Genomic DNA, 24,537 nt, shown 5'->3' with positions numbered 1-24,537 from the left:
CTGGAATCAAGGTTTTTGATTAGCTTGGCAACATCACGTACAGATATACGTATATCACATAGTGTGTTTTCAGATACAGGAGGAAATATTGGGGGTTGGCGGTCTTGATCGCAAAAGGTAGAATTAGCTGCAAAGTTCTTGACAAAGAGTTTGGCTTTGTCTGATGCGGACGAGATTACCTCAGGTCCATTGATGATAGTTGGGATGGAGCACACGCTTCTGTTCAGAATTCTGTTTGCTATTTGCCAAAACTGGTGGGAACCAAGCCGCTGCTCAGCTACTTTGGACTTAACAGATTGAGCATAAAACCATCTTGCGCTCTTTATTACTTTCTTACAATTGTTGCTGGCAGTCCTGAAAGCGGCTTTAGTTTCCATACATCTATTACGTTGGAAACAGTGGTAAAAGTGATTTCTGTGCGCAATGGCAGCAGCACATTCTGGAGAGAACCATGGCTGGCTGTTAGGTTTTTGCTGAAACTTTTTCGAGGGTATGAAACGGTCAATACCTACAATTAACCATTCCGTCAGGTCTAATACTATAGAGGACGCATCCTTTTTAAATATGGAATGCAGAGGTAGATCAGTTATAAATGTACGGAAGCTATCCTAGTCAGCCTTAGTGTATTGATATACTGTACGATGGAGAGGTACGTCTGGGGACTTATTACATTTCATTTTTATCTTAATTGATACAACAGAGTGGTCGGAAGATCCAAGAGGCGACAGAACAGAAACTGAACATAGTTCAGGGCAAGTTGTGAGAAAAAGGTCTAGTAGGCTCGCATACTGGCCGTCATTGTCGGGCACACGGGTGGGTCCCTGAACAATCTGAGTGAGGTCATAGGCAATGGAGAAATCATGACAGAACCTCCCCTCATCATCGGTCTTGTTTGAGTGGGTCAACCATTCGACGTTGTGAACATTGAAGTCTCCACATACGTGAATCATTGTCCATAATTTATTTTCTACAAAAACTTCAACTCGAATTTTCAAGCATATTTAAAGTTAAATGTTTGTTCGATGAACACGCATATGTAAATCCCTAGCTAATCATCAGTATGGCGCATAAACTCGTAAATAGCTGTACATTTAATTATAGAAGCACATTAGGAAAAGAGTATGAAGCGCACACGCACATATGCACATAAATATTTTTAACAAACACTCATGCATATACACACATATATATGAGCGGTTTATGCAACGAGTATGAGTACAAATTTTGCCACACAGAAAAGTGTTAGCAACCACATATCTAGTTGTGAATTTCTAGGGGAGTACAGTTACTATACAGTGCGACACATTGAGTATATAAATTATTTCATTGGACTATCTGTAAAAAGTTAAATATCAAATGGAGCAGCATATCTTGCGAACATATAACGGTAAGTAGAGTTGAAAATAAGTCATAAAGCATCCATTATGATTATGCAATTCTTACAACAACATATATAGAAACAGAGCTGATAAATCTGACATACTTATATAAGACCTGAGACAATTAGCAACCTAAATAGAAGTCAGGGATTCTGACTTACACAATACTGAGAATGGAAATAACTAAATACGTAAGTCTTATGCACGACACGAAAAGAAATTGTAATCTTAGGAAGATCCCTATCATTCTAATACTATAAGATCAACTGGATTGATGTAAAAGGAATTCAAAAACTGGTGAATATATCTAGTGAAGTCAGTGCAGTTGATACAAATTACATGTGCCCATTGTTTTATCAACAATTACTATTATATTAGGAGTATTTTCTTTATATTTTTCGTTAATCTTGGTGATAGTAGAGTTTTTGTTTTTATGAAATAGCAGGGTGACTCTTTTAAGAATAAATTTCATTGAATCTTCAGTAGAAGTGGTTAAAGTATTCTAAATGTTCCAAAGTGGTTAAAGTATTCTAAATGTTCCAAGACTTTTGCTGTTTCCCTTTGATAATCCTTTCCCCCAAGATACTTATGTAGGACAGGTCTTGTGGTTCAGAAGAGCTTTATCCTGAGCTTAGAAAGTAATTTCCTCCTTATTAAACATATCGAATAATTCAGAAAGATGAACATGTATCTCGATTTGTAATAAATTCGGCGAAATGCGATGAACTTCGTAAATATTTTCTTAAATTTCTTTTACATAAATATTAATTGTTTGAAAAGTTCTAGCTTCAATAGAAAAGTTTCCAATTACATTATAGCTTACCTGTATTTAGTTGTGGATTTACATTAAATTTATCTCACAACGAATTGACAAATTGTCGCTGAAATTTCTTCCGCAAAACTCATAATGAGGAATGATTTTCTTTCGCGTTCACATTTGCAATCTGATTTCTATTTTGCGCCTGCTTCAATTCTCAGGAAAAAATTCAGTTTTTATGTACACTTTTTACATATGCAAGCAACGAATGGATTTTCGGAATATTTTCTCAAGTCATTTTCTAATTTGTCTGAGTAATAAACCTGTTATTAAAATATGGAAAAATGTTTTCATTTGAAGAACTTTATGATTTCCCTCGGCAACCAGCAAATTATAAACTCATGCAAGTTTTTCATTTAATTATATAAAAAATACTTAGCGTGTGTTTTTTATTAGGAGTTCCATTAATATTATTGTTATTTAGCTTATTCATATTCTTAACAGTGATATGAGTATGATAATCATTATTACAATTATTCGTAGGAAAGTCATTTTTATTTCCATTCTTTTAATTAGGTATCTCATCATTATTGAAAATCTGATATAGCGGAATTATCTGGCGGTTCCAATTAGATATTTCACAACAAAACATCCTTTCAATATTGCATCACTTAACCTGGTATCGTCGAAGTCGAGAACCAAACACCAGCTTTTCAAACGTTTTTTGTTATTCATAGGAATCCAACCATGATTTCTACAATTATTGTCTTATTTTATCGAACTCACTCCAGACGAGACATGAACCCACTCGATATAAATAACAAAAATGAAATATGATTATCGGGAAGAAAAGAGCACCCTACTAATTTTAGTCGTGAAAAGACCAAGACTATATGTAGGAGGAAAACTGTCAAAAGAAGGAGTTCCACAAGCTTGCGGTTCTTTGGAAAAGGCTACGGCAATAGATATTTCAATGGGGTATTAAAATATAGAATTGATGGAGACCACTAGAAAACGAATTAAATGTGGAAAAACAAAAAAAAAATACATAAGAAACAACATGCTATAATTGCATTTATAGAAAAAAATGAAACTAGCAACATCGCGTCCGTGAGAGAGGTATGCATAGAAAACGAAAGTGTTGTGGCACATATGCGTTTCTGAATATTATAAGGAATCTTAAATGGGACAAAGACTCGCTTGAGAAAATGTGACAAAGTCTGGTAGTATATTTGTAGATATAAACAATAGCTTCACATGTGAGAAAGTGTTTGGAGCGATAGAGAGAATCAAATTTACAAGAATACAATGAATTTAATCTATGAACTCCAGTAAAGTTTTGATAGGAAAATAATAGGAAAAGAATACCAATAAATTTTATAGTCGCTTTATCTTCAGAAACAGAACCATCCATGAGAATCACAGTAAGAAAAGGGACACATCTACGATTGAAAGACACGGGCTGAATCTTAACATCTTTACAGAAAAAAGTTTCCCCCTCAATTCACAACTGAACTAGGGTCAACTTCAACATCAATTTTATATTTAAACTGATCCGAGGGAAATGAGCAGGAGTGAACACCAGATTACAGAGTAGTATCATCAGTTTAGATTTTAATTTGCAGTATATTATTCTTTAGAAATCCATTGATACAAGAGAAAAATGATTCGTATTAATCTGAATAATTATTTGACTATTTGCAGACATTATCGATGTTTCATTTATAAGATTACTTTGTATCTGATCCTTGTTGTTGATCTCTCTGAACCTACGACAGCGCAGCGTTAGGTGTGTCAGAAATTTCGTGAAAAATATTTAATAATCCCCCCCCGTCTTTCCAAGCTTATAACTCCTCGAAAAATATAATTCAAGCCCTAATTTATTTTTCAATTAAAGGAGCAAGGACCAAGGTTTCATTAAAAAAACAAAACAAAAAAAAAAAACAAACAACGTGTTTTTTTTTAAAAGGTTTTAAACTTCGGACTTTACAGGTAAATTTCTAAAAAAACACTATTTTTTTGTTTTAAATTTGAATATATTATTTATTGATCATTTATCTTCAATTTGTGATATATAACACTTTGGTGAGTAAATTAATTATTTACTTTTTAATAGACATTTCAAAATGGGAGGCGTGAAATCATTCGACCACCTGTCTTTCCAAGCTTATAACTAATCGAAAAATGTAATTCAAGCCCTACTTGTTTTTTCAATTAAAGGAGCAAGGACCAAGGTTTCATTTAAAAAAATAACAAAAGAAAAAACAAACAGCGTGTTTTTTTTAAAAAGGTTTTAAACTTCGGAATTTACGGGTAAATTTCTAAAAAAACACTTTTTTTGTTTTAAATTTGAATATATTACTTATTGACCTTTTCTCTTCAATTTGTGATATATAACACTTTGGTGAGTAAATTAATTATTCACTTTTTAATAGACACTTGACAATGGGGGGGGGCGTGAAAAAAAAAATGTTTGTCTAAAATATTATATTCGGTTTATTGGGAAGATCATAAAATTTCACATTGACCCTAAAAATATAAAAAATGTAATCAATAGAAAAATTTTGATAGATTTTTAAAGTTTAAAAATTGAAAAATACCTAGCTCGTAAAATTCAATTAATTTCATTACTGTTTAAAAAAAATATTTTTATTACTTTTAAAACAACTTTATTAGTTTATTTTGGAAGTATAATCCATAAAGAAAATAAACAACCCACTTTTAAAAGGGAAATTACGATTTTTTTTATTTTGTTCGCAGTTTCGTGTAAGGGATGTCAAAAATTCCTACAAAAATTCTTATACACCTAGCGCAGCGTGACGATCCAGCGTTCTATGTTCGAATCCATGCCGAACATCGGATCACTCTATTAAGAAATTATTACATATGTGGGTTCTTGATTCTAAAAATAACAATTGCATATACTAATGCTGGCACAACAGATTTACACATGCCGATAATTCGTATTTCTGATATTGCATTTTATGTTAATTCACGGAACATCCTTTCTCTCTGCACTTGTATTCTATACTGTTTTGTATGCCTACACTCTAAGATTCTGCTGTATCTTAGGTTTATCTTACTTTTATGGCAATAATATGAGTTGTATTTTTTGAAAAACAAATCATAATAATAGTGTAAATATATTTTATTATTAAAAGGTAATGCTTTTGAATGACTCCATTTTACAATGGCATCGTATTTATCTTTATCATTATAAAGTTAAGTATGTGTTTATATATTTGTATGCAATAGAGTCACGTCTAAACAAATAAGTTGATAATTATTCATTTTTTAATACATTTGTTAGGCGTAATCAATTATAAAGTGTGCTTTATTTAGTTTGATTTACTTTTGTGCAACCGAAGTATAAACAGGAAAACGTTATTTGTTAAATTCAGATGCATCTGATTATTATTATTATTATTAATATTATTATTAGTTTCATTATTAATATTATTATTAGTTTCATTATTGATATTATTATTAATATAATTATTAATATTATTAATTATGTTTTTATGATTATAAATATTGTTAATATTGATATTATACATATTATAATTATTTATATCATTAATATTATTATTAATTTTATTAATAATAATATTATTAATATTATTCTTATTAATATTGTTATTACGATAATTAATGTTGTCATTATCATTATTAATAATGTTATAATTATTATTATTAGTTATAATATGATTATAAATTTTATTATTAAAAATATTGTTAATATCATTACTATTAATAATGTTGGTAGTATTATTTTTTTTATTATTATTATTATTATTATAATTATTATTAATAATATGAATATTATTATGATTATTAATATCATTATTAAGTTTATTATTATTAATATCATTAATATTATTATGAATAATGTTATTATGATAGTTAATATTCTCCTTATTAATATTATTACAATTATTATTATTATTAATAATAATATTTTTATTAATACTATTATTACTATTAATGTAAATATTATTTTCATCAATATTGTTCGTAGTATAAGTATACTTATTAATATTATCATTAATAATTTAAAAATTAATATTATTATTTTAATTATTTATATTTATTATTATTATTATTATTATTATTATTATTGTGGTTATTGTTGTTGTTTTAACAATTATTTTTTATCGTTTCTACTTATAAGCGAAAGCGTTATTGTCCCCATTCATTATGCTCGTTTTTTTTCAGTCTCTCACTTAATAAGAAAATATAAAGAAACTGAATAATAAGAAATAATCTGAATATGTTTCTTTCAAAAAATAAATACTAAACAAGTTACGAGAAATGAAAAGAAAAACGGACCTTAATGACGAAATTGGTTTAGTTAATGATTAAGACAAATGTATGAAAAACAAAATGCATTCAAATTGAAATTGGTGCAGATGATTGCCATGGGCAATGACAGCGAATGTAGACGGGAAAAAATCGTCACACGAAATAACTAAAGTCATTATGAAAAATAATGAAAAAGGGAATAAATTAAAAAATCATGATAAAAAATCTTAAAATGTCTACTTTTTCATTTAAAGTAGAAAAAGCAATATTTTTCTTCCTTCGTTGATCTTCTCAATTACTTAGCATCTTTGTACGGATTGACACACGCCAATCAATCGTGCCGTTTTCTAATTTCGGAAAGCAGAAGGGAGTGTGAATACATCGATTTCCGAACTCGGCAGCATCGATTTCCGAAATATGCTAAAACACATAAAATGTTCAATTCAACATACTGTATCCCTTATGCTTAAAATCATACATTCATTTTTAGTTTTGTAATTAAACTTTCCTTTGATTTAATTTAGTATCCATAAAGTATGAATGTATATATATATATATATATATATATATATATATATATATATATATATATATATATATATATATAACCATATATATAATGTTATTATGATTGTAAATATTGTTATTATTAATACAATTACAATAATAATAATAATAATAATAATAATTATTATTATTATTATTATTATTATTATTATTATTAATATGATATAAACACCACATGCTTATTCAATTATATTTCACCCTTTATATCAATCCTTTTATTTATAAAGCTCGATATATGTTAAATATAACTATAAAGCATATTCAAATAACTGAAAAAATGTATATATTCTTAATTCCAATATTAACGTTTATTTCTTTCAGTTGTATAATTCTTGACAACACCTGTTTTGTAGCGCAGAAGCGACTATTATGTCAAGTTTTGAATATTTCTCTCCTGAATAAGCATAAGAAATCATAAAGTTTTACAGAAAATAAAGAAGAATATGGGCATGATTACATAAATACAAAACATCCTGTCTAGCCGCACTGATGAGCTGTGAAACAGCGAAACAGTACTGTATGTGGATGACTATAATGCTCCTCGCCTTGAGTTGAGCATATTGAGAAGTGATACACGAATTACCATCAGCGTATAAAGCGATGCTCTTTGTGTAAACAAATCGAGCTTAGGTATTTCGGACGATGTCAAAACATCGTTAAACTCACGACTCGCTCAGCAGCCGATAGCGTAGTGATTAGGAGCCTTGACTATCGTACAGGCGCTCGGGTTTCAATCCTGGCTTGAGGTAGTTGCCTGTCTAGCCGCACTGATGAGATTTGAAACAGCGAAACACTACTATATGTGGATGACTATATATATATATATATATATATATATATATATATATATATATTGTTTTTTAGTACAATGGTTTTAGTTTTCCCTATAACACTCAAACGAAATAGTTTAGATATATAATCGTATGCTTCACGTACAATTTCTAGGAACCGGCAGAAATCATGACATTTAATTTGTTGATTCTATAACTGTTTCCCATTTTATGACTAGGGAATCGTCGGTACCGACAAGTTACAGGTTGCCAACATCTCTGAGGAAAGGTGTGTATATCGAAAAAAATCGAGCTCGAACACGACAAGGCAAATCTTCAGTCCGAGTCGGGACCCACTGCCTTGCTGCGATTTACGAATGATGACCAGATTCATCTACTTACATAGCATCTACGAATGTAACAATGTTTCTGTCGAGTAGAGATGACGTGATTCGTTCCGAATTAGTAGTTTTTAATGAATTATAATGTATAAAATTGTTAGTATGCGATAAAAAGCGAGGACAAACTACTCTGCTCGGAAACAAAGTATATATAAAAGCATGTCTATGATTATATATTATAGACGTGGAGAGGTGCTTTGATCACGCCATTTACTGGAGTTCCGTTGAAAACGATCAAACACACACACACACACACATACACACACATATAAATGGCACATCAATGATTTCGTTTTACGCAAATATTAACTTGAATATATGGCGATATATTCTTTATATCATGAGAAACTTGTGGATTTATGTTGTTTATCATGTTTTAATATAAAGTGTTGTCATTAAATTTTTCGTCACATATGTCATGTATTAAGCCACACAAATCTGAGTTTATTTCGTATGGAATGTAAAAGTATTCATTTCACATGTTAAACTGAATTCGCCTCGTTCACCGAACACCGCATTCATTCATTGATCCCAGTTTTGCTGTATTAGTGTATCTTCTTATCAGATATATCAGAAACTCACACAACCATTAAGTTATGCAGCAGTCAAATATCGTGGCAAGCATTATCTGCTCCGACAAAAATAGTTCATAACCTTGGTGGTCACCTTGTTAACTGCCGATCAACCAGTCAGTTCTAGTGACCACCTTTGCAGCCCATGTGCTATCATCTAATTAGCTGTCTTGATTACAAAGCTAACTGCCATCATGGCGATCACGTGGCCATCCATACTACCATTAAGTAGTCCTCTACGCAAACATTGTCACTCCTTAATGGATCAGGTTGTCACCTAAACATGCATTCATTACGAATAATTGTTGCGCCGTTAAGTGCTACAACAACTTGTTCGGCCAAGTGACTTTGTAACTAAATGCAAGACAGACGGAGAATAACGCCATGATTGAAACAGATTAGAGCGAGTTCCAAGCCTGCAACCACTCATTATTTAAGACAAGAGAAGAAACTATTTAAAAGCGTTTGCCACATTTAGCTATATTTATCTACTTCACTATTTTTCTGTTTAGATTTATTTTAATTTTAATATTTGCTTTTCTATCTATTAGTTTGATTTGACTCTAACAAGGATTAAATTGCAAGCATCAGTGTAAGTATTTAATATATTTATATCCATATAGAAATTATGATATACAATTATGCATATTACAGCTTTTTTAATCGCATAGCAAAGATGAACCTATATAAAATTTATATTAGGGTAAATCTACAATTTAACGATTTATATTCTTTCCTACGCATTCAAACATTATCCTCGCATAATCAAAACGGGATGTATTATAATATTATTTTACAAAATATATTTCTATTTCTACTCCATTATCTCCCAATTGACAAAGATTTTTACGATTATTTATTACTAATATAGATTTGGTATGTGTCAGTCTGGAATCAAAACTATAGCCTTACTTCTATATTAATAATTGAGAAAGGCATACTATACTATTAGTATCTTTCAATACTCCATTATCAGAGAAAAGGTAGTGCAGTATTTGTTCTGTTTTCATCTGATTATCCTCGCAGGCATTATCCTCTTGTTTAAAAGATATTGTAATATCTATTCATCCGTCATGATTATATTATCCTAGGCATTATCCCTAGGTTTAGAATATATAATAGCATCTATTCATTCCTAATGACCTTATTCTCCCAGACATTATCTCCTCCTTTAGGTTTGAGGAGTTGGTATAGTATCTGTTCTCTTGTAATGATACCGACCTCCCAAGGATTATTTTATCCTTTATAGGGTAGTGTATTATCCGTTCTTTTGCAATAAGATCACCTTCCCAGGCATTACCTTCTAGTTCGCGAGTAGTATAGTAACTGTTACCTTGTGATCAGACTATCTCTCCAAACATTACCTACACATATTTGTTCGTCATAATACCAGAATTTCCAGGCTTTACCTTCTAATTTTTGGGGTAGTGTAATATATTTTCAAATATACTAACGAGAAAGCGACTAGGTGGAGATGTCTTTTGCTGCTATTATTTACTTCTGACAAGAATATCATGGGTTAATCATTTATTATTTCTTTGTAAGTTTATTTTTTTATATATGTTAACCATTTCATAAAAAAATAAGGACCAACTTGCAATTAACTATTTACGAATGTTAGTTCTTATTAATTTGTTGAATAAACAAAATTGAACACTTTTAATTTGTATTATTTGGATAATCACATCCTTTTTTTATAAGTTTTGCTAGCCTACTTATGATTTATAATTTTATTATTTTATTTGTTTTTCTTTTCGCAACTATATATATATATGTGTATATATACTCATAAACTCATGTATATATATATATATATATATATATATATATATATATATATACCTAAATTATGTTTTCATGCACATCATACTGAATAAATCGTACACCTATGTAATAGCGTTACAGCATGTTCGGGAATTAAGTATATATACACCCATGATGCTAGACATCGGGGAGACAGTAATTTAGCAGCTCAAAATTATTATTAAAAACAAAACAAATTAAAAAGATAAAAGGCTCCATTTTTAGGGAATTCAGAACGCGTAACTACCCGTTCTGCATTCACTAAAAGAGACCTTAATGATGACAGAGTACCTATCTGTCTAAGGGAATAAGATGAAGGGAAAGAAAAAAGCATGTTTATAAAAGCCGAAAAAATTACCTTATTAAAAGATTCATTTCAAAGTAATTATAAACACATATTCTTGAGTCACAAAAAACACGGTTAAATAGGTATATAACAGACATGAGTGATCTTTTTCCACGACTAGTTCAAATAAAATAGTACCGAGAATTTATCTGTTTTTAAGTAAATTCGACGAGGCACAAAAGTAAAAGGATGGATTTAAAAAGAGAGAGAAAAGTAGTCTTGTTAAAATAATGAGGAAAAGAGTTCATTTTACAAAGAATTCACCAAGGTGTACACATACATGTATGCACTTATAATCATCAATGTGTACACATACATGTATGCACTTATAATCACCAACGTGTACACATACATGTGTGTGCACTTATAATCATCAATGTGTACACATACATGTGTGCACTTATAATCATCAATGTGTACACATACATGTATGCACTTATAATCATCAATGTGTACACATACATGTATGCATTTATAATCATCAAGGTGTACACATACATGTATGCACTTATAATCACCAAGGTGTACACATACATGTATGCACTTATAATCATCAATGTGTACATATACATGTATGCACGTATAATCATCAAGGTGTACACATACATGTATGCACTTATAATCATCAAGGTGTACACATACATGTATGCACTTATAATCATCAAGGTGTACACATACATGTATGCACTTATAATCATCAAGGTGTACACATACATGTATGCACTTATTATCATCAAGGTGTACACATACATGTATGCACTTATAATCATCAATGTGTACACATACATGTATGCACTTATAATCATCAATGTGTACACATACATGTATGCACTTATAATCATCAATGTGTACACATACATGTATGCACTTATAATCATCAAGGTGTACACATACATGTATGCACTTATAATCATCAAGGTGTACACATACATGTATGCACTTATAATAATCAATGTGTACACATACATGTATGCACTTATAATCATCAATGTGTACACATACATGTATGCACTTATAATCATCAAGGTGTACACATACATGTATGCACTTATAATCACCAAGGTGTACACATACATGTATGCACTTATAATCATCAATGTGTACACATACATGTATGCACTTATAATCATCAAGGTGTACACATACATGTATGCACTTATAATCATCAATGTGTACACATACATGTATGCACTTATAATCATCAATGTGTACACATACATGTATGCACTTATAATCATCAAGGTGTACACATACATGTATGCACTTATAATCACCAAGGTGTACACATACATGTATGCACTTATAATCATCAATGTGTACACATACATGTATGCACTTATAATCATCAAGGTGTACACATACATGTATGCACTTATAATCATCAATGTGTACACATACATGTGTGCACTTATTATCATCAAGGTGTACACATACATGTATGCACTTATAATCATCAATGTGTACACATACATGTGTGCACTTATTATCATCAAGGTGTACACATACATGTATGCACTTATAATCATCAAGGTGTACACATACATGTATGCACTTATAATCATCAATGTGTACACATACATGTATGCACTTATAATCATCAATGTGTACACATACATGTGTGCACTTATTATCATCAAGGTGTACACATACATGTATGCACTTATAATCATCAATGTGTACACATACATGTGTGCACTTATTATCATCAAGGTGTACACATACATGTATGCACTTATAATCATCAATGTGTACACATACATGTGTGCACTTATTATCATCAAGGTGTACACATACATGTGTGCACTTATTATCATCAAGGTGTACACATACATGTGTGCACTTATAATCATCAATGTGTACACATACATGTGTGCACTTATAATCATCAATGTGTACACATACATGTGTGCACTTATAATCATCAAGGTGTACACATACGTGTGTGCACTTATAATCATTAATGTGTACACATACATGTGTGCACTTATTATCACCAAGGTGTACACATACATGTGTGCACTTATAATAATCAATGTGTACACATACATGTGTGCACTTATAATCATCAATGTGTACACATACATGTGTGCACTTATAATCATCAAGGTGTACACATACATGTGTGCACTTATTATCATCAAGGTGTACACATACATGTGTGCACTTATAATCATCAATGTGTACACATACATGTGTGCACTTATTATCATCAAGGTGTACACATACATGTGTGCACTTATAATCATTAATGTGTACACATACCTGTGTGCACTTATAATCATCAATGTGTACACATACATGTGTGCACTTATAATCATCAATGTGTACACATACATGTGTGTGCACTTATAATCATCAATGTGTACACATACATGTGTGCACTTATAATCATCAATGTGTACACATACATGTATGCACTTATAATCATCAATGTGTACACATACATGTGTGCACTTATTATCATCAAGGTGTACACATACATGTATGCACTTATAATCATCAATGTGTACACATACATGTATGCACTTATAATCATCAATGTGTACACATACATGGATGCAATTATAATCATCAATGTGTACACATACATGTGTGAACTTATTATCATCAATGTGTACACATACATGTATGCACTTATAATCATCAATGTGTACACATACATGTGTGCACTTATTATCATCAAGGTGTACACATACATGTATGCACTTATAATCATCAATGTGTACACATACATGTGTGCACGTATTATCATCAAGGTGTACACATACATGTGTGCACTTATTATCATCAAAGGGTACACATACATGCGTGCACTTATAATCATCAATGTGTACACATACATGTGTGCACTTATAATCATCAATGTGTACACATACATGTGTGCACTTATTATCATCAAGGTGTACACATACATGTGTGCACTTATAATCATTAATGTGTACACATACATGTGTGCACTTATTATCATCAAGGTGTACACATACATGTGTGCACTTATAATCATCAATGTGTACACATACATGTGTGCACTTATAATCATCAATGTGTACACATACATGTGTGCACTTATAATCATCAAGGTGTACACATACATGTGTGCACTTATAATCATCAATGTGTACACATACATGTGTGCACTTATTATCATCAAGGTGTACACATACATGTGTGCACTTATAATCATCAATGTGTACACATACATGTGTGCACTTATTATCATCAAGGTGTACACATACATGTGTGCACTTATAATCATTAATGTGTACACATACATGTGTGCACTTATAATCATCAATGTGTACACATACATGTGTGCACTTATTATCATCAAGGTGTACACATACATGTGTGCACTTATTATCATCAAGGTGTACACGTACATCTGTGCACTTATTATCATCAAGGTGTACACGTACATATGTGCACTTATAATCATCAAGGTGTACACACACATGTGTGCACTTATAAATCTCCAAGGTGTACACATACATGTGTGCACTTATAATCATCAAGGTGTACACATACATGTGTGCGCTTATAATCATCAAGGTGTATACATACATGTGTGCACTTATAATCATCAAGGTGTACACGTACATATGTGCACTTATTATCATCAAGGTGTACACGTACATATGTGCACTTATAATCATCAAGGTGTACACACACATGTGTGTACTTATAAATCTCCAAGGTGTACACATACATGTGTGCACTTATAATCATCAAGGTGTACACATACATGTGTGCACTTTTAATCATCAAGGTGTATACATACATGTGTGCACTTATAATCATCAAGGTGTACACGTACATATGTGCACTTATAATCATCAAGGTGTATACATACATGTGTGCACTTATAATCATTAAGGTGTGCGCATACATGTGTGCACTTATAATCATGAAGGTGTACACGTACATATGTGCACTTATAATCATCAATGTGTATACATACATGTGTGCACTTATAATCATCAAGGTGTACACTACATGTGTGCACTTATAATCATCAAGGTGTACACATACATATGTAGCGTGTTTTGCGACGGTGAAATCCAATATGTTTCCACTCAAAAAAGTTCCTGAAATGAAAAAGCGAACTTTGGTCGCTATTATTTAAAAAAAACATAATTTTGCCTTTACACTTAATATTTATTTTATTAATTCATTATCTTCACTCATTTTATTTTAAAATGTAGTTAAAAATATCTTTTAAATAATGATTCCATTTTCTTAACAGTACGGATTATTTTGATGACGGGACGCACGTGAAAATTCACCGGAAAACTATTAATGGCTTACATTTTTCAACTTTCCAAGTCATTTCCTAAAGTAAAGAAAACGATTTTGAAAAAAATATTTCATGTAAGACTTTTCTATGTCAAACACTAACTATTATCACAATTGCCTCACTGGAGTTCCAACATTGACCTGCCCCAATGCACATCCACACATGATCATTCACACATGCACATTCACACATGCACATTCAAACACGCACATTCACACACGCACATTCGCACACGCACATTCAAACATGCACAGTCACACATGCACATTCAAGCATGCATATTCACACATGCACATTCAAGCATGCATATTCACACATGCACATTAAAACATGCACAGTAACACATGCACATCCAAGCATGCATATTCACACATGCACATTCAAACATGCACCTTCACACATGCACCTTCACACATGCACAGTCACACATGCACATTCAAAAATACACATTCAAACATGCACATTCAAACGTGCACAGTCACACATGAACATTCAAACATGCACCTTCAGACATGCACAGTCACACATGCACATTAAAACATGCACATTCAAACATGTACATTCAAACATGTACATTCAAACATGCACTGTCATACAGGTACATTCAAACATGCACGTTCAAACATGCACAGTCACACATGTATATTCACACATGTACATTCAAACATGCACATTCTAACATGCACGTTCAAACATGCACAGTCACACATGTACATTGCCACATGCACATTCAAACATGCACATTCAAACATGCACATTCAAACATGCACTGTCATACATGCACATTCAAACATGCACATTCAAACATGCACGTTACATTCAAACATGCACAGTCACGCATGCACATTCAAACATGCACATTCAAACATGCACACATGCACATTCAAACATGTACATTCACACATGCACATTCAAACATGCACATTAAAACATGCACATTCACATATGCACATTAAAACATGCACAGTCACACATATACATCCAAGCATGCATATTCACACATGCACATTCAAACATGCACCTTCACACATGCACCTTCACACATGCACAGTCACACATGCACATTCAAACATGCACATTCAAACATGCACATTCAAACGTGCACAGTCACACATGAACATTCAAACATGCACCTTCAAACATGCACAGTCACGCATGCACATTCAAACATGCACATTCAAACATGTACATTCAAACGTGTACATTCAAATATGCACTGTCATACAGGCACATTCAAACATGCACGTTCAAACATGCACAGTCACACATGTACATTCACACATGCACATTCAAACATGCACATTCAAACATGCACGTTACATTTAAACATGCACACATGCACATTCAAACATGTACATTCACACATGCACATTCAAACATGCACATTAAAACATGCACATTCAAACATGTACATTCAAACATTCACTGTCATACATGCACATTCAAACATGCACATTCAAACATGCACATTCAAACATTCACGTTCAAACATGTACATTCAAACATGCAGTCACACATGCACAGTCACACATGCATATTCAAACATGCACATTCAAACATGTACATTCAAACATGCACATTCAAACATGTACATTAAAACACGCACATTCAAACATGCACATTCAAACATTCACGTTCAACCATGTACATTCAAACATGCACAGTCACACATGCACAGTCACACATGCACATTCAAACATTCACGTTCACACATGTACAGTCACAGACGCATGTTTACACACGCACATACACACATGCACAATTAAACTGAACATTCACACATGCACATTCACAAATGAACATTCACACATAAACATTCACACATGTACAGTGACACACGCATATTCACACACGTACATTCACACTCGTACATTCACACACGCACATTCACACATGCACATTCAAACATGCAGATTTATACATACACATTCACACACTCACATTTACACATGCACATTAACACATGCACATTAACATATGCACTATGTTTTTAATGTTTTATTTAATTTGCCGACGTCTGAATGCGATATACATGCATGTAAGCAAAGATATTATTCGCTATTCAACACCCTTGGTGCATGTATATTATTCCCTGGGGATTTTATTGCTATGTGACCAGTAGTTTAATAATTTACCTGTTAGATATTTACACACACTCATACGTCTAATCGTTTATATAGATTTGTGTTTTACAATTTCTCATCATTTAAACATTTTATTATACTTTAATTGTCAGTAGAAATCTTAGCACAGTTTCTACCACCTTATCAACACTTCTTCAAAATTGTGTTTTATGCTGCTATACAGGCACTCCTGACCTCATTAGATACTCAAACCATAAAAGTGTGGTTTTGCTTCCACGCGACTATTGGTGTCTTTGCTCGAGACTGCTATTAACCAACTGATCCGATGACTCTCGACAGTAGCTTGCATTACTATTTTTTTGATATTTTGGCCATTGTCCACAAGTTTTTTTTCTCTTCAAGGCGTGATGTTGCTAGTCTCAATCTTGTTTATAAATATTATTTTGGCATGAGTACTTCAGAATTGTTTGAGCTATTTCTGCTACTGTTTGCCCATCTGGTGTTATTTGTTGGTCTGATGGTCTCCATCAATTCGTTATTTAGATACGAATTACTTCTTTCTAAGAAGCACTCTTTTCCTGTTGATTGTTTTCTCTTTTTTCAAAACCGAGATTAATCTCTTGTCTTTGCAATAATCATCTTTCGTATTTGCTAGTTTTTTACATCAAGTGGTCTCACAATTTGTCTGGGACCATTTCCATAATAGAACTCGGAAGTTTGTGCTACATCTATGCTGTCAGAGATATGATTGATTATAGTACAGTCCTGGACTGATGGAGAGCGATAAAGAAAATGCAGGTAGCTAACGCTATGTTGTAAAGTTAGTTTCAATTACATACAGGGTTGGTCACCTGATTCTAGTTTAGATTCCCTAGACATTGGGAGGGTGTTACAAAGTCCGTGCATGTGTCTGTCGGAGTCCTTACGACAAAGTGGAAGATAAGCGGATGTTAAAGATGATAGATGGGAGGAGTGCAAGTTAGTTTCACTTAGTGCTAAGATATCTGGGGAGTTTGCTAGAAGTAAATGATTCTACGTCGCCTAAGTTAGTTCTAAGTCCTCGGATATTTGTAAATGCAAACCTCAAGGGAGGAGGAAAATTGTTTGATTGTGTGCCTGGTTTGAACGTTTGTTTAGTATAATTGATCATTCTTAAATGAAAGAAGAATCCAGGTTGTCCTCGATGGGCGTACGTCCAAAACATTTTATATAAATGTGAGTGTACCTCAAGGATCGATCCTTGGATCTTTATTATTTCTGATATTCATAAATGACTTACTTGATAAAATTGTCTCTGAGATGAGTATATTTGCCGACGACACCACGCTCTATAGCAGGCAGATAATGAAAACCAATGAGCACATGTCAAAGGTAATAGCAGAAACGCTAGAGGAAGATCTTCAGTCTGTAGTGGAATGTGGTCAAAAATGGATGGTAATGTCCAACGCTGCCAAGACAAAGCTAGTTATTATTATTATTATTATTATTATTATTATTATTATTATTATTATTATTATTATTATTTAAAAAAATACTTTGTTGGTTATTACTATTACCACTAATATTATTATTATTATTATTATTATTATTATTATTAGTAGTAGTAGTAGTAGTAGTAGTAGTAGTAGTAGCAGTGGTGGTGGTGGTTGTAATGGTGGTATGTTTGTATGTTTTTATTATTTTTTATTATTACTGTAGCTGTAACGGTAGGTGTTGTTTTTTGCTGTCATTGCTATCATTGTTTTTGCTGTTAATATTGCTACCGATATTAGTGTTGCTATTATCATTGTAGATTTTATTTCTATTGTTGGTGGTGGTGGTAATGGAAATAGTGGTGGTGATGGAGGAAAAAGGTCGGGAGGAGATCTTTGACCTTGGTGGGGAACCCTCCTTGGGATACTGTCTTGCTAAAACTATCGGTGGTGGTGTAACCTTAAATCCACTAACCCCATTTATGGGAGAATGTCAAATCAAAATATTTAAAATAACGACGTAAATGAGGCTAGAACATCTTGTGATGGTCTCACGTCAGATAGATGTCCCACTGATCAACAGGGTGGGTCCTGTCGTCATCATAAAACTGTTCGAAATTCTGGGGATGTGGCTGGATATAGGGGGAGTGAGAATTGCCAGAGAGGGTACCAAGACACGAAGGGAGTTGGAACAGGAAAAGTAAAAAAAACATGGACGGATGAGGAAAGAAGAGTCCTGTGGGAATGCTTTGTAAGAAGTGGAAGTACCAAATCTGGTGGATATATCTGAAAAATGAAGGAAGAATGGGTATCGAGAGGAGGTGGACCTAGAAGTGTCGCGAGTATGGTATCCCAGTTAAACAAATTAAAAATAACAACCTACTTTCAGTGATTTGCAAGAGAAGAGATTGAATGGATGGTTAGGAATGAAATGAATAACGAAAGTAAAATTGATGAAACTAGCTTTGATGAAAGAACTGAGAGAGTGGAAGTGCAGAAGGGAAATGTAAACGATGATGGGAGGCGGACAACTGAGGAGGTATGGAATCCTATGGTTAGGGGAAGTAATGAGAAAGAGTTTGAAGGATCTAAGGCAGATGAGATCATTGACTCTGAGACAATGGAGCCAGTGAAAGGAGCAGATGTATGGAGAAGTGGTGATGAAGTTCGAAATTTGACTTCTGTAGAAAAAGAACTACTTCAGAAGTTAAGAAAGGTTCTTCTTAGAGACTAAATCAGAGAGATTCCAAGTATGAAGAGTAGTGATAGGCGGAGGGTGAAAAATGAGGTAAAAATTATTCAAGGAGTAATTCACAACATCATAAGAAAGAACATATCGATTACGGAACTTAACAGGCTTCTATATGCAGCGGCATATGTTATTGCGAATCGTCTTGGCTTGTTACAGAAGAAAAAGGGAACAATGAAGGATAGAAGGCCACACTGGCAGAGGCGGCTGAAGAAAGTATTAAACGGTGGTGGAAAGACATTGGTAGAATCGAAGAAATAAGAAAAGGAGTTAAACTAGGACAGAAAGCTAAGGATGAGCTTGAAAGGAGGTATAGATTGCTGGAAAAGGAAATGATGAACGTTCTAAGAATGTTGAAAGAGAAGGTCCACACTGGTGGTATAAAAATTCGGAACTTTGTTGGAAAAAGTGTTGCATTTCGGCAGAACAACCTTTTCCAGAACAATCAATCTCAGCTGTATAAAGAATTAAATGGTAGTAAACAGGCGGGAAATAACAACACTCCAAATGCAAAAGATGCAAGGAAGTTCTGGAGTGGGATTTGGTCCATCGAAGGGCGATATAATGAGAAGGCTAGCTGGTTGGGAGAGGTCAGAGAAAGGCTATCAGAAATGCAGCAGATGAAGAACGTTGAGATAACCATCGATGACGTTAAAACTGGCATATGAAGGATGACTAACTGGAAAGCACCTGGTCCAGATGGAGTGATGGGCTTCTGGTTTAAACAGTTCCCATGCCTTTATCCACCTATAGCTGCTGCTCTGCAAAGGGTTGTAAAGTCGGGAGATGTCCGTGATTGGCTTGTGAAGGGAAGAATAACACTGATTAGGAAAGATCCTGCAAAAGGAACAGATGCCAATAATTATAGACCAATCACATGTCTGCCATTGATGTGGAAACTGTTCACTGGAATATTTGTGGAGAAAATTTATGAACATCTAGAGAGTAATGGTGTTTTTCCTGACGAACAAAAGGGGTGCCGGAAAGGCTCGAGAGGTACTAAAGAGCAGCTACTAATTGATAAAGCAATAATGCAGGATGCGGAGAAGAAGAAGAGAAATCTGAGCGTAGCATGGATCGATTACAGAAAGGCTTATGACATGGTTCCTTATTCATGGATATGTGAAATACTATTGATGATGAAGGTTGCTGAGAATGTGGTGGGGCTTTTGGAGACAAGTATGGTTCAATGGAAAACGGTGCTAACAGCAAACAGAGGAGATGGGGCAGGTTGGCATTAAACGTGGGATATTTCAAAGTGATTCGTTATCGCCACTTCTTTTTGTACTGATAATGATGCCACTGAGACTCTTCTTGAAGAGAGAAAAACTGGGGTATAACTTTGGAGCTGGTGACAGACGCCTCAACCATCTACTGTTTATGGATAATTTGAAAATATTCGGTAGAAAAGGAAAGGAAATGGAGAGACTAGTAGAACTTGTGGGGACATACTCAGAAGACATTGGGATGGAGTTTGGAATTAGTAAATGTGCGGTGCTGGTGATGAAAAGAGGAGTAAAGGTTTATTCGAATGGAATAGTGCTGCCAAATGGAGAAATCATGAAAGAAATAGGATATACAGGATATAAGTATTTAGGAGTGCTGGAGGGTGTAGGCATCATGAACAGAGAAATGAAAGAAAAAGTCAGGAAGGAGTATCTTAGAAAGTGAAACTAATTGCAAAGTCGAAACTGTATGGAGGAAATCTAATGAAATCAGAAATGCATGGGAAGTCAGTGTTTTGAGATACAGTGCGGGAATTTTAGAATGGTCTGACAAGGATTTGCATGCCATGGATATCAAAGCAAGAAAAGTTTTAGCAATGTTTGGTATATTTCACATTCGAAGTAGCGTAGCAAGGCTGTATCAAAAGAGGAAAGATGGTGGAAGAGGATTGAAAAGTGTAAAAGATTGTGTTAGAACCGAGGAGATGTCGTTGAAGGAGTATGTGGTTAGAAGTGGGGAGTGGATGCTTAAGGTTGTGGCCAATGAAGTGGAGGTATGTGAGACCAAGACTGATTATGTGAAACGTATGGATACAGAAAGGGGAGAGGAACTGACTAGGAAGAAAATGCATGGAAGGTTCTTCCAGGATATAGCAGAAGTGGCTGATGAAAGATCATGGCAATGGCTTAGAGCTGTGTATGTGGCTGAGAGTACTGAAGTTTTGTTTGTGCAGCACAAGAGCAGGCATTAGGAACACGATTGTTCAAAAAAGTGGTTCAAGGAGAGGAAATTGCATCAGAATGCAGGATTTGTGGTAAGACCTCAGAGTCAATTGCGCACCTTGCAGCAGAATGTAGTGGACTGGCCCAGAGAGAGTACCGCAAAAGACACAATCGCATGGGACTCCGGATATATTGGGAGGTGTGTAAGAGGGTTGGGGTGAAGTGTGCTGGAAAATGGTTTAAGTAGGTGCCTGATGAAGTGAGAACAAGTGAGGATTGCAAGGTAGAGGTATGGTGGGACAAAAGTGTCATAACGACGAAGCAGTTGGAACATAATCGTCCGGATTTGGTCGTCATTGACAGGGTTTCAAAAAACTGGCAGATTGTATACTTCTCAGTACCCTGGGACAGGAATGTGAGAGAGAAGGAGAATGAGAAGTGGAGCAATTATGCTCCATTGGCCTTGGAGATAAGGCGTATACACGGGGTTAAAACACAAATAATCCCGGTCGTAGTTGGTACACTCAAGTCGTCTGGAAAGACAATTGAAAAAACTACAAATCCCCAATGTTTTAGGTGGCCTTCAAACCTCTGCAATTATAGATACCACCAACATCCTTAGGAAAACCTTCGATCTTTGAAGCTCCTAGTTTGAAGCCGGGATTAAGGGAAATCCTCTGGAAATGAATCCCATCCTGTTCCAGATAGACGTTCATAAACGAAATCAGAATTATTATTATTATTATTATTATTATTATTATTATTAATAATAATAATAATAATAATAATAATAATAATAATAAAATAATAATATTATAATCAATATTTTATTATTATTGTTATTATTATTGCTAATATTATTATAATCAATATTTTATTATTAATATTATTGCTAATATTATTATAATCAATATTTTATTAATATTAGTATTATTATTATTATTATTATTATTATTGCTAATATTATTATTATAAATTTTATTAATATTATCAATTTTCTTCTTATTATTGTTATTATTATAATTATCAAATACATTATTAGCATTGTTATTATTATTAATTTATTATAATTATTATTTTTTTTCTTAAAAATGTTATTATTATTAGTAGTAGTATTGTTATCAATTTTATGTTGATTATTATTTTTATTTCTATCAATTTTATTATTATTACTGTTATTATTATTGTTATTATTATTGTTATTATTATCAATTTTTTTCTCATTATATTATTATAATTTTTATCATTTTTATTATTATTATCATTAATATTATTTATTGTTGGTATTATTATTATTATTATTATTATTATTATTATTATTATTATTATTATTATCAATTTGATGATTATTATTATTATTGTCATTATCATCAATTTTAGAATTATTAATGTTATTGTTATTTTTTTTATATTATTTTCACTTTATTATTATTATTATCATCAATTTTATTATTATTTATTATTATTATTATCAATATTATTATTATTATTATTATTGTTATTATTATTATTATTATTATTATTATTATTATTATTATTATTATTATTATTATTGGCCCACAAGGTGCTCCAACATAGGTCTTCAGAAATCCTTCCCTGAAAACAGCATATGGTGTTCCTTGGAAGCTGAGTGAAAACAAGTCTCCTCAGCTAAGGTCTGGTAAGTTCATCGGTCTTTCCTTCCTTTTGACTCTATTTGGTTATTTGGTTTCGTTCTTTTTCTTGGGGGCAGTGATGTGGCAATGGGGGTAATGTTGGGTAAGAAAACATACCTGCGGTTTCAATATTCTTGGTTCCATGTAGTGTTTCTTGTTTGCTTTTGCATCAGTTTGTTTGGCCCGCGCTTGTTGCTCCTGTGTTTCACATTCAAATGGTTTTCTTAATATTTCAGCTAGTTTCATGATTGTCACACGTTGTATTTTCCAGTCATTCCTTTGATTCCAATTTCTCCCATTATTTTTTCAAAGTTTTTCGGGATTGTTCGTAATTCTTTTTCTTTTATATTTTCTATTATTTTGATATTTTTTCATCATCCATATCCGTTTCAACTCTCTGGCTAGCTCTGTGTATTTGCTCTGTTTCTCCTTTTCTTTGATATTCACCCTGTATTTAGCTGCAACACAAAGTCTACGATTTGACAGGATGATTCTTTTTTGTTAATTATTACGATATCCGGTCTTCTTGCTTGGATGAGTTTATCAGTTTGTATGTCCATGTCCCATAGGATTTTGTGATTCTCGTTTTCAAGTACAGTTGCCGGCTTATGTTTGTTTATTATTATTATTATCATTATTATTATTATTATTATTATTATTATTATTATTATTTTTTTTTTTTTCAAATTTGTTATTATTTTATTATTATTATTAATTT

This window comes from Euprymna scolopes, chromosome 9 (assembly GCF_053919585.1).
Source record: "Euprymna scolopes isolate OS-2025 chromosome 9, ASM5391958v1, whole genome shotgun sequence".
NCBI lineage: Eukaryota > Metazoa > Mollusca > Cephalopoda > Sepiida > Sepiolidae > Euprymna > Euprymna scolopes.
Note: the sequence above shows the minus strand (reverse complement) of the source record.